Source organism: Schistocerca cancellata, chromosome 7 (genome assembly GCF_023864275.1).
Source record: "Schistocerca cancellata isolate TAMUIC-IGC-003103 chromosome 7, iqSchCanc2.1, whole genome shotgun sequence".
NCBI lineage: Eukaryota > Metazoa > Arthropoda > Insecta > Orthoptera > Acrididae > Schistocerca > Schistocerca cancellata.
This window is the reverse complement of record NC_064632.1, coordinates 277,874,824-277,888,337: the sequence shown is the minus strand read 5'-3', so window position 1 is coordinate 277,888,337 and position 13,514 is coordinate 277,874,824. Positions and strand designations below refer to the sequence as shown.

Sequence of the window (13,514 nt, the reverse complement as noted above, 5' to 3'; positions counted from 1 at the left end):
CCATGTTGGTTCCTACTGAGTAGATTCTGGGTTTCCAGAAATGACATGATAAGCGAGCAAAAAACATGTTCTAAAATTCTACAACAGATCAATGTCAGAGATATAGGTCTATAGTTTTGCGCATCTGCTCGATGATCCTTCTTGAAGATGGGACTACCTGTGCTCTTTTCCAATCATTCCTTTCCTCTAGAGACTTGCGGTACATGCCTGTTAGAAGGGGGGCAAGTTCTTTCGCGTACTCTGTGTAGAATCGAATTGGTATCTCGTCAGGTCCAGTGGACTTTCCTCTGTTGAGTGATTTCAGTTGCTTTTCTATTCTTTGGACACTTATTTTTATGTCAGCCATTTTTCGTTTGTGCGAGAATTTAGAGAAGGAACTGCAGGCGGCCTTCCTCTGTGAAACAGCTTTGGAAAAAGGTGTTTAGTATTTCAGCTTTATGCGTGTCATCCTCTGTGTCATCCTGATGATGATAATGTAATCAAAATGTAACCGGAATTTTTGTTTTACGTAAAGTATCTACTTCTTCATCAACAACAACTTTGTACCCTTCAAGGTAACCACCCTTGTGCCAGTGCTCTTTCCAATCTTAGAAGAACTTCAGGAACTCAGTTTTTGTTACAGTGTTTGTCTACTTTAGCGATTCTGTTTTTATCTCATCAATGGTGCAAAATGACATCCTTTCGTGGTTCTCTTCGGCCTCGGGAATACAAAGAAGTTGCAGGGGGACATGTCCGGTGAATACGGCGACTGAGGCAACCTAATGGTTTTGTTTTTTGCCAAAAAATCATGAAGAAGCATTGAGATGTTAGTGAGAGCATTAGCATGATCTGACTTCTACAAGTGGTTTTGCCCCAGTTCTGGTCATTTTCTTCAGACTACTTCATGTAAACGGTGCATATCTTCCAGGTAGTATTCCTTGTTGACCATACAACCGTAAGGCAAGAACTCATGATGCACTATCCAATTCTAATTAAAGAAAACAGTGTGATTGAACTTGTCAATTTTTTTTTCAGTCTTGGCTCTTCAGGCAGTATCCATTGGGATGATTGGGCCTTGGTTTCAACTTCATACTCATATACTCACGTTTCACCACCTGTTATAACATCCTTTAGAAGTTCTGGTTCACTGTCAACTTGATTCAGCTATTTCTGAGTGCTGTCTGCATGACATCTTTTTTGGTCAACATTCAACCACTTCAAAACAAACTTTGCCGCTACCTGTTTCATGCCCAAAAGATTGAAAAAATTGCTTGGCATTAGTCAGAAGATATACGAACATCACCACCAACCTGTCTCATAGTGATCCAGAATTTTCCAAAACCGTTTTTTTACTTCTTTCACATTGTCATCAGTAACTGATGTGCTGGAGTGTCCAGAGCGGTCATCATTTTCAATGACTTCTTGACCCTGTTTGAAATGTTTATACCACTTGCAAACTTTTATCTTACTCATAGCAGATTCGCCAAAAGCCACAGTCATCATTTTGAAAGTGGTGCTATTCTTTATTCCATTTTTCAAGCAAAATTTAATGCAAATTCTTTGATCCCTCTATTTTATAAGTAAAAATTAACCAAGCACTCAAAAACACATACAGCCATTTCAACTGTTGACAATAAATTGAATAATCAAACATCTTCAACTTCACAAACATAATCAGGAACATGTGTACCAGCAAGATATATACAAAAAAGTAAGTTTTGAAAACTTAATGTATAAATTCCACAAAATTAAAAGAATCCCCATTACTTTTTGATCACACCTCATACTGGAACTTATCTTTTGTAAAATAAAAATCATGTTGAATGCTCTACAGGTTTAGAAGCTATTAAATTTTCTGGTTTTTTATGGTCTGGTAATTAAAAACAGCAATTCCAAAGAACTGACAAATTGAGCCAAACTGCTGTTGTCTGTGCCAAAACAGACAGACAAATTAATTAATTGGATAGATAAAAAATCTACTCACCAAGTGGTGGCAGAACACACTCATAAAAGAAGGTTATAATTATGCTAGCTTTCGGAGCCAGTGGCTCCTTCTTCATGCAGAAGGGTTGAAGGGGAAGGAAGAGGGATGAAGGAAAAGGACTGGAGAGGTCTGGGGAAAGGGGTAGATTTTGGAAAAGTCACCCAGAACCACATGTGAGGAGAAACTTACTGGACGGGATGAGAAGGAAAGACTGATTGTTGGGGACTGCATTGGACCAAATTTGGAAACCTGAGAGCTTGAGGGTGGAAGACAGGGCAATTTTAAGACAGAGATTACTGCTTAATTTCTTCTGTCTCAGCATTTATTCACAGTAACTACTCTCTTCTTCACTCTGTTTAGTTTTCTACATATTTCATTGTCTTGCCCATCAGTTTTCACCCCCCCCCCCCCTTCCACCTCTCTTACTAACAATGCACTTAGCGTTTCATTCTTATTAACTCATTCACAATGTTTAAGCAGTAATTTCTGTCTTGAATATTACCCTGTCTTCCACCTTTAAGCTCTCAGGTTTTCAAATCTTGTCCAATGCAGTCCCCAACAATCAGTCTTTCCTTCCATCCCGTTCGATAAGTTTCTCGTGACATGCGGTTCTGGGTGACTTTTCCGAAATCTACCCCTTTTCCTAGACCTCTCCAGTCCTTTTCCTTCACCCCACCTCCTTCCCCTTCAAACCTTCTGCAAATGACTACCTAGCATAGTCTTTATAGCTTGATGATTTAATTTATATTGTGATATGATGACAGTATCTAATTCATGGTTTTATCATGCAACAATAATGATTTTGTATATCGTCTAATATAAAACTCTGTATACTTTTATGATACTGATGATTGTCATTCAGACAAAACTGGTTATGCAAATAAAGAATTTTACCAGCAGCTCAAGGTGGTAAAATGATATTTTTCAAATATATATGAGCTGTGGGATGCCATCTCCTGAAAATATATTGAGATTCAGTTGTGTTTGTATCAAATATGTGGGTCTCCAGCTGTTTATATTTCAGTGATTGATAAGTACCCTCTCATCCACCCCACCACACCTATACGTGAACATAATTAATATTGATAATTCAGTTATAAGTATTAACTGAGTACATAAAAATTGCCTACCAGAATATGAACTGGGACCACCCAATTATATTGTTTCTAGAAGCATATATACTCTTGCTGCTCTCTGTAATATTTCTTGTCTGTGCAAATTTCTCTCTACATTGTGCACTACAAGATAGTATTGCATAATATGACACAGCATGAGCAACAGAACCAACACTTGCTGTAGTGAGCATTGTGAAGGAAGGTGTCTACTTGGAGAGAGTGTAGTACCATACTGTGAAGAGGATGAGCTCTGCTTATACACATGTCAGCAGAAAGGAAGCAGACACCTTTTATGTCACCAAACATTATTAAGTATTGTTACTAATAACAACAAATCAAATTTCAGCGCCCCTAAGTACGGCCCGACTGCAGCCTGGAGGGGGGCAGTTATCGCCATATGGTGCTGTGGACGCACAGAAAAGTTCAAAACTGGTCTGCCTTCTGATGTGAGATGCACTGTAGTTCACTAATTAATAAAGCATTATTTTTGCATGATAAATATATAACTATGTCTACATACTTATACTGATTCCAAAGTTAGCTCAAGAATGATTCTTTCTAGATCTGTAGTCTTCAAGCCAATGTATGGTGTATGGTAGAGTGTATGTAGTGTACCAGAATAATGTTTCCACCCTCCCTGTTCCAATTGTAGATGGTATGCAGGTAGAAAGACTGTTGGTACACCATTGCATAAGCCTGAATTTATTAAATTTTTCCATTGTGGTCATTACACAGTATGGATGTCAGTGGATGATAGATGAAGCAATATGTTACTTGGCTTTCAAATAATGGACTGAGTACCAGAAACAACTAACTGTGTAGTTGCAAGTGCTGAGTCACTGATAGGATCACAAAGAAAACTGTCCAAAAACTTAGCAGTGGTTTAGTGTTCCTCAGACCTGGCTGACTTCATTATACAGGCCGTGTGGAGATCGCTTTGGTGCAGGTAGTGAGAGCTGCATGTGGTACACATTGACATGATGTAATCAACTGGGAGGGGGACATAGTACAGAAGAGTAGGGAAACTGTGGGGAAGAGGGTTTGAGTGTAGAACTAATGAAGTGAGGGTTTGGGGCAAGGGGCCAAGGGTGGAGGTCAGTTAGGAACAGTGGCTAACACAGACTGGCGAAGACTGCAGATCAAATAATGTGTTGTAAGGACAGTCCCCATCTACATAGTTCAGAAAAGTTGGTATTGAGGCCACTGATGTTGAGCACTTTTGCTCAGGAGCCTGTCCTACCACTGGGTGGTCAACTCTGCTCTTGGCCACAGATTATCAGTAGCCATTCACTCTGGTGGGCAGCTGATTGGTGGTCATGCCCACATAAAAGGCTGCGCAAAAGTTATATTAACTGCTTTCATAAGTAGCTCTGCCTAGGACAGGATAGGATACACCCATAACAGGACTGGAATAGGGTGTGCTGAGTCAGTGGATAGGACAGGTATTGCACCTGGGCCTTCCACAGAGTTAAGACCCATATGGAAAGAGGTTGAGAGTAGATGGGCCAGGATATTTTTTAGATTGTTTTGGGGTGAATAGCACAGACATGTGGAGAAGTCTTGTCTGGCATGTGTTGTTAAGGCTGTGAAGTATTCATTCGTTTCATGGCATGTTTGTCTGGGTGAGCCATGCATTGAGGAGAGAGAGAGAGAGAGAGAGAGAGAGAGAGAGAGAGAGAGAGGGGGGGGGGGGGTTATTGTTGTTGTGGAAAGGCATCTAGAGTGAATATTGCACAGTATTCGAGAGAGGGAAATTTAGTTGTGGGGGCTGATCATGTTAAGTTTTGGTGTGGATGTTATTTATGTAGTCCTTCAATTGTGACAAAGAGGGCTTTATTGCACAGTTATGTGTATTCATTTAGTACTTTCTTCCCTTGGGCTGTTGACTTTTGGATTTGATACTTTTCTTCTATTGTTAATTTTTGGTATAGAATGTTACTAGTTTTAAGGATCCTAAAGTCACTGTCAGTGTTTGTTGGGTGGTGATTCTGTGTTGTCAGGTTGATTATGAACTATTGTTTTTCAGTACTCTGAGATGTTCTCCGTACCTGCTTCTGAAGTTCTGCCATGTTCAACCCACATGTACAGATTGACAGCAGTTGCAAGTTAGGCTGTGTTGTGTTTCTTTGTGTGTATGTTTAATGATTATGTATTGCCTGTTTTTGTGTTTTGTGGTTTATTTTATCTATTCTCTTTGCATGTATCCATTCTTCTGGCAATTTGATTTATTGTATTCAATTCTTACATGTAATCATGTTTGTTCTTCAGTCTGTGTGGTAAATATCTGAAGCTGGCTTCTTTGTGAGTCATGAGGCGATTGGATTGGTTATGAATAATAGTGCTGCTGATTGTGAGTTTCCTGTAAATTGTGAACTCATATCTGTTGTTTCTCTTGTGTATGGTGAGAGCTAGGAAATTAACTCTGTCATCTGTTTGTGTTTCAATGTTGAACTGCATTTATGGGTGGATGGTGTTTATGTCCTCATGAAATTCTTTTATGTGAGGCTGTGATTCATCTATTAGCCAAATGATATCATCTACATACCTGTACTAATATACTATTCTGTATGGTTTTGGTATTAGTTTTTGTTAAAGATTTGTTTTTCTTTCTGATTGAGGAGAATGTCAGCTAGGTGGGCACTGATGGGGATCCTATATGCAGTCCATCTTGTTGATAGTAAAATTTGCTGTTAAATGTGAAGTAGTTTTGCTCTGTTCTGACCCTGAGTATGGCTGATATTTCTTGGATGATTGTTGTCGGGATGTTTCCTTGTAGTGTATCTGCGGACAAGGAAACAAAAATTCCTTGATTTTTCCTGGATATCCCAGTTAAAAATACGTTTTCTCCTGGGTGAAAAGGCTGGCCGCTTTGGCTGAACGGTTCTAGCTGCTTCAGACCGGAACCACACTGCTGCTACGGTCGCAGGTTCAAATCCTGCCTGGGGCATGGATGTGTGTGATGTCCTTAGGCTAGTTAGGTTTAAGTAGTTCTAAGTCTAGGGGACTGATGACCTCAGATAGTGCTTGGAGCCACTTGAGCTTTCGAACCGAGTGAAAATACACTTTTTCCATGTTAAATGACAGTATACTTTCCGTCAGAACTGTAAAACTTATCAATCCTTTGGAGGGATATGGTTTTTATACAGCAGTGTAGAATTTTGCGGCACTTTAGAAAACGAAACTCAGGGGGGAAAAAACATGTTTTGGAAAGATCTTTGATGTGCAGCAACATGTACGCTGTATATTTTCTTATTTCGAATTCCACCAACAGGAAAAGTTAATGGTTCAAGTTAATATAACAGTGTTGCCACAAGAAAAGCAAAGCTTACATATATAATATTTGTCTCCAAGATTAATATGCTACAACAGAAGCTAAGCTTTCACATATAATGTTGATCTGTTTAGCACATGTTACACTTTAAGATACATCACACAAATATGCCAGCAAATTTTTTAATATCGACATAAGTCTCTGATCTTCTGGGCTCGAAAATCTTCTAAATGGCTCATCATCAAAGAGTTGATTTTTAAATGAGAGCAAATACTCTGTTATTTAAGAAATTCATCATACATTCTTGCACGTAGTTCATCTAGCATAAAAGGAAATTTGCTTTGAAAATAATACTTTTTGAACCACAATTCGCAATATTTTCCTGCGACTTGTTAGAAATAGTTTCATTTCAGCAGTTGCCATAGAGCACCAGATAAGAGGTTTTACCACGCTTGCGCAACTACAGTGACATAGGAAGCCTGTATGTTCGTGCGTGTAATATCTCATGTTTGGTTCTTTATTGTAACATAATGCCATACATGCTAGAAGATGAAAACGTGCATTTGAAATGCAGTGAACAGTTTAAACTAGCCAATAGTGTGGAATTAAACATTTCGTTTCAAATTAATTTACTGCCTCAGCAGGAAAGCTTAATAAAAGCCAAATTTCTTTAGCAAACTGACAAAAATGAGACATGAGATATTATACGCACGAACCTACAGGCTTCCTATGTCACCGTAGCTGCGCAAGCACAGTAACACCTCTTATCTGGCGCTCTATGGCAACTGCTGAAATGAATCTATTTCTAACAAGTCGCGGGAAAATATTGCAAATTGTGGTTCAAAAAGCGTTATTTTCAAAGTAAATTTCCTTTTATGCTGGATGAACTATGTGCGAGAACGTACGATGAATTTCTTAAATAACAGAGCATTTGCTCTCATTTAAAAATCAACTCTTTGATGACGAGCCATTTAGAAGATTTTCGAGCCCAGAAGATCAGAGATTTATGTCGGTATTAAAAAATTTACTGGCGTATTTGTGTGATGTATCTTAAAGTGTAACATGTGCTAAACAGATCAACATTATATATGAAAGCTTAGCTTCTGTTGCAGCTTATTAATCTTCGAGACAAATATTATATGTGAAAGCTTTGCTTTTCTTGTGGCAACACTATGTATATTAACTTAAACCATAAACTTTTCCTGTTGGTGGAATTCGAAATACGAAAATATGCAGCGTACATGTTGCTACACATCAAAGATCTTTCCAAAACGTGTTTTTCCCCCCTGAGTTTCACTTTCTAAAGTGCCATGAAATTCTACGCTGCTGTATAAAAACCATTGTGTACAATTATTATTCTCTATTTTTTAAATTGGTAGTAAAAAATGAACATCAGTAATAAGAAACATACATAGTTATCAGCTGCTGGGAAAGAAAGAACAGGGGTGGATGTAGGCTGATCCAGAAACTGGGAAACACAGTTGAATGTTTCAAGGAATTTAATTTACCAATTGACAGTAAACCAGTACATGTGGTACATCAACAAAACTGCAAATGTTACCCATTGTTTTAAATGTATATGAAGATTACTAACCTCTTTGCCAGAATAAATGGCAAAGAAGAAAACCTAATTGTAAAAGAAAAATCTCAGGTTTATTTCAAATGTAATCTTAAATGTCACTCAAATTTTAGCCAATAACCTCCCTTGGCTGCGAAGTCTAGTGCATAGCATACGCAAATCCAAAGAAAATGTTCTTGGGCAAACAGCAAATTTGTTACAGCAATTGTACACAATATTTCAACAATAGCTCAAGTTTTCATCAAGTGTAGTGATTAACTGATGCAAGGTACTGATGATAATTCAGTTGATTGTTCAAAATCTTGTGCATTATTGCCGTGACGATCAGGCTGTTTACTTGTTGCACTAATATCATCTCCTGGACCTTCTCTAATATTACTAACAGTTTCCAGTTCTGACAGTGAGAGCCCATGTTCTGCAAGGTGATTAATACTTGACTGTCAGAAAGGTGGAAATAAAATAAAATCTGAAACTAGTAACATATTTCAGCCATGTATTTTAATTCAGTTGATAGTTCCCAGCCACAGAAATCCATCTTGTTTTCACTTGACATGAGAGCAGTAAACAAACAGGAAACAGAAAAAATATATATCTTCGAGGAAATGTAAGAGATTGCATTTGGTCATAAGTGTAACGAAGTGCAGTGCCACACCTCCTCAAACAACATTCTAATATCACAATTCACTTTATTTTGCTCCGTGGAACTCAAGCACGTATATTTTTTAATAGATGCCATAAAACTATTTCAGGACAGTGGAAATTAAAATGTCCTGTAGTGCCTCTCCTGCTCCCAGTCGGCCGGTTTGACATCCTGCCCCTGCCCCTCTTTAAAAAAATCGCAATTAATACTGGATGGGATTATTTGTAACTGAGAGAACAAGAACTCTTCAGAAAATCTGGACTCTTTACTGCCTATTAGCTAATAACTTGCTCTTCGGTGTGACATAAAATTAAATATAGGATACCTAAAACCAGTAAAGACAAGAGACAGGCAAGACAGTGCACATTTCTTCAATCCTTAGGTCCTAGCAATTTTTCTCTCTAATCTTGCTGCAGCTTTACAGAGCGTGCTTTCCTTTCTGCGATAGAAATATTACCTCATCAAAGTTCGTGAAACGTTTTGCTACATGAAAAATCGAAATGTCGTGAACATTCCGACAACAATCTTACAAGAAATATCGGCCATACTCAGGGTATCACACTGCAAAACTACTTCACATTCAACAGCAAATTTTTCTCTCAATAAGATGGACTACCTATGGGATTCCCATCAGTGGCCTCCTAGCTGACATTCTCCTCAATCAGAAAGAAAAGCAAATCTCTGACAATATACTAATACCAAAACCACACCAGATGAATCACAGCCTCAAATAAAAGAATTTCAGGATGACATAAACACCATCCACCCACAAATACAGTTCAACATTGAAACACAAACAGATGACAGAGTTAATTTCCTAGATCTCACCATACACAAGAAAAACAACAGACATGAGTTCACAATTTACAGGAAACTTACAATCAGCAGTACCATTATTCATAACCAATCCAATCGCCTCATGACTCACAAAGAAGCCAGCTTCAGATATTTACCACACAGACTGAAGAACAAACATGATTACATGTAAGAATTGAATACAGTAAATCAAATTGCCAGAAGAATGGATACGATGCAAAGAGAATAGATAAAATAAACCACAAAACACAAAAACAGGCAATACATAATCACTAAACATACACACAAAGAAACAAAACACAGCCTAACTTGCAACTGCTGTCAATCTGTACATGTGGGTTGAACATGGCAGAACTTCAGAAGCAGGTATGGAGAACATCTCAGAGCACTGAAAAACAATAGTTCATAATCAACCTGACAACACAGAATCACCACCCAACAAACACTGACAGTGACTTTACCAAAAATTAACAACAGAAGAAAAGTATCAAATCCAAAAGTCAACAGCCCAAGGGAAGAAAGTACTAAATGAATACACATAACTGTGCGATAAAGCCCTCTTTGTCACAATTGAAGGACTACATAAATAACATCCACACCAAAACTTAACATGATCAGCCCCCACAACTAAATTTCCCTCTCTCGAATACTGTGCAATATTCACTCTAGATGCCTTTCCCACCACCACCACCACCACCACCACCACCACCACCACAACAACAACACCCCCCCCCCCCACACACACATCTTAATTTCATTTATTAACATCCTTTGCATCTATTACATGGTGTAGAAATTGTCACAATACTGTCCAGAATACGCACAGCAGAATATTACAAATTTCTACCAAACATATAAAATTAACATTATATATAATATGTTGAAAATTAAAACATTGAATTAATGGTTTGTTCTTTTACATGCTCTGTTAACATGTACCGTATGTTGTGAATATATATATATATATAAAAAGAAAGATGATGAGACTTACCAAACAAAAGCGCTGGCAGGTCGATAGACACACAAACAAAAATAAACATACACACAAAATTCTAGCTTTCGCAACCAACTGGTGCCTCGTCAGGAAAGAGGGAAGGAGAGGGAAAGACGAAAGGATTTGGGTTTTAAGGGAGAGGGTAAGGAGTCATTCCAATCTCGGGAGCGGAAAGACTTACCTTAGGGGGGAAAAAAGGACGGGTATACACTCGCGCGCACACACGCACACACACACACACACACACACACACACACACACACACACACACACACACACACACACATATCCATCCACACATATACAGGCACAAGCAGACATATACAGAGGCAAAGAGTTTGGGCAGAGATGTCAGTTGAGGCGGAAGTGCAGAGGCAAAGATGTTGTTGAATGACAGGTGAGGTATGAGTGGTGGCAACTTGAAATTAGCGGAGATTGAGGCCTGGTGGATAACGGGAAGAGAGGATATATTGAAGAGCAAAAGTGAAGACCAGACATACCAACAATTAAAGGGAACAGCCATGGGTACCAGGATGGCCCCTTCGTACGCCAACCTATTCATGGGTCGCTTAGAGGAAGCCTTCTTGGTTACCCAGGCCTGCCAACCCAAAGTTTGGTACAGATTTATTGATGACATCTTCATGATCTGGACTCACAGTGAAGAAGAACTCCAGAATTTCCTCTCCGACCTCAACTCCTTTGGTTCCATCAGATTCACCTGGTCCTACTCCAAATCCCATGCCACTTTCCTTGATGTTGACCTCCACCTGTCCAATGGCCAGCTTCACACGTCCGTCCACATCAAACCCACCAACAAGCAACAGTACCTCCATTATGACAGCTGCCACCCATTCCACATCAAACGGTCCCTTCCCTACAGCCTAGGTCTTCATGGCAAACGAATCTGCTCCAGTCCGGAATCCCTGAACCATTACACCAACAACCTGACAACAGCTTTCGCATCCTGCAACTACCCTCCCGACCTGGTGCAAAAGCAAATAACCAGAGCCACTTCCTCATACTCTCAAACCCAGAACCTCCCACAGAAGAACCACAAAAGTGCCCCACTTGTGACAGGATACTTTCCGGGACTGGATCAGATTCTGAATGTGGCTCTCCAGCAGGGATACGACTTCCTCAAATCCTGCCCTGAAATGAGATCCATCCTTCATGAAATCCTCCCCACTCCACCAAGAGTGTCTTTCCGCTGTCCACCTAACCTTCGTAACCTCTTAGTTCATCCCTATGAAATCCCCGGACCACCTTCCCTACCCTCTGGCTCCTACCCTTGTAACCGCCCCCGGTGTAAAACCTGTCCCATGCACCCTCCCACCACCACCTACTCCAGTCCTGTAACCCGGAAGGTGTACACGATCAAAGGCAGAGCCACATGTGAAAGCACCCACGTGATCTACCAACTGACCTGCCTACACTGTGACGCATTCTATGTGGGAATGACCAGCAACAAACTGTCCATTCGCATGAATGGACACAGGCAGACAGTGTTTGTTGGTAATGAGGATCACCCTGTGGCTAAACATGCCTTGGTGCACGGCCAGCACATTTGGCACAGTGTTACACCGTCCGGGTTATCTGAATACTTCCCACTAACACCAACCTATCCGAACTCCGGAGATGGGAACTTGCTCTTCAATATATCCTCTCTTCCCGTTATCCACCAGGCCTCAATCTCCGCTAATTTCAAGTTGCCGCCACTCATACCTCACCTGTCATTCAACAACATCTTTGCCTCTGCACTTCCGCCTCGACTGACATCTCTGCCCAAACTCTTTGCCTCTGTATATATCTGCTTGTGCCTGTATATGTGTGGATGGATATGTGTGTCTGTGTGTGTGCGCGAGTGTATACCCGTCCTTTTTTCCCCCCTAAGGTAAGTCTTTCCGCTCCCGGGATTGGAATGACTCCTTACCCTCTCCCTTAAAACCCAAATCCTTTCGTCTTTCCCTCTCCTTCCCTCTTTCCTGACGAGGCAACCGTTGGTTGCGAAAGCTAGGATTTTGTGTGTATGTTTGTGTCGACGTGACAGCGCTTTCGTTTGGTAAGTCAAAACATCTTTGTTTTTAGATATATATTTTTTCCCACGTGGAATGTTTCCTTCTATTATATATATAGAGAGAGGGAAACATTCCACGTGGGAAAAATATATCTAAAAACAAAGATGATGAGACTTACCAAACAAAAGCGCTGGCAGGTAGATAGACACACAAACAAACACAAACATACACACAAAATTCAAGCTTTCGCAACAAACGGTTGCTTCGTCAAGAAAGAGGGAAGGAGAGGGAAAGACAAAAGGATGTGGGTTTTAAGGGAGAGGGTAAGGAGTCATTCCAATCCCGGGAGCAGAAAGACTTACCTTAGGGGGAAAAAAGGACAGGTATACACTCGCGCGCGCACACACACACACACACACACACACACACACACACACACACACATATCCATCCGCACATACACAGACACAGACACTTTGGAAAACTCATATTACACATAATTTAGATTTAAAAGAGTATAAACGAGACATAGAACTGACAATGAGAACAACATGATATTGACAATACAACTATCAGTTAGTGATTTAGGGATTCAAAAGTATTCATCTATGCTATGAAAACATTTATTTGTCAGATACTTTTTTAACTCTGACTTAAATTTTCCTTCATCTTCTGTTCCCCTGATGCAGAGTGGCAGAGCATTATTAAGCTTTATTCCATAGTGGCTCACATGTTTCCGAGTTTTTGTTTTTCTTGTTCTTTCAACATGCAGATTCTTACAGACACATGCAATGTAGTCATGAAGATCTGAATTTACACATAAACTACTCAAGTGTGTTCTTGTATGCAGTATGCTTTTTAATATATACAAAGGTGGTACTGTAAGTATGTTTAGCTGCATGAACAAGGGCTTGCAGTGTGTTTGTGGAGAGCTGTGTGTAATAGTTCTAATGGCACTTTTCTGTAATTTAAAAACTTCTCTCAAGCGACATTTAGTTGCACCCCAGAATGTTATTCCATAGGATATAATAGAATCAAAATAAGCCATATACACTAATCTTGTACACTCTGCACTGCAAACTCTAGAAATCACACAAACCAAACACCATAAATGCCAACAA

General features: G+C 39.7%; 1 protein-coding gene across 1 annotated transcript in view; it reads right to left on the bottom strand.

Moving 5' to 3' along the window:
* The window catches only part of LOC126092404 (selenoprotein N-like), a 169,455-nt gene that overhangs the window by 25,040 nt on the left and 130,901 nt on the right, over nt 1–13,514 (bottom strand). The gene's annotated exons all lie outside the window — the stretch shown is intronic.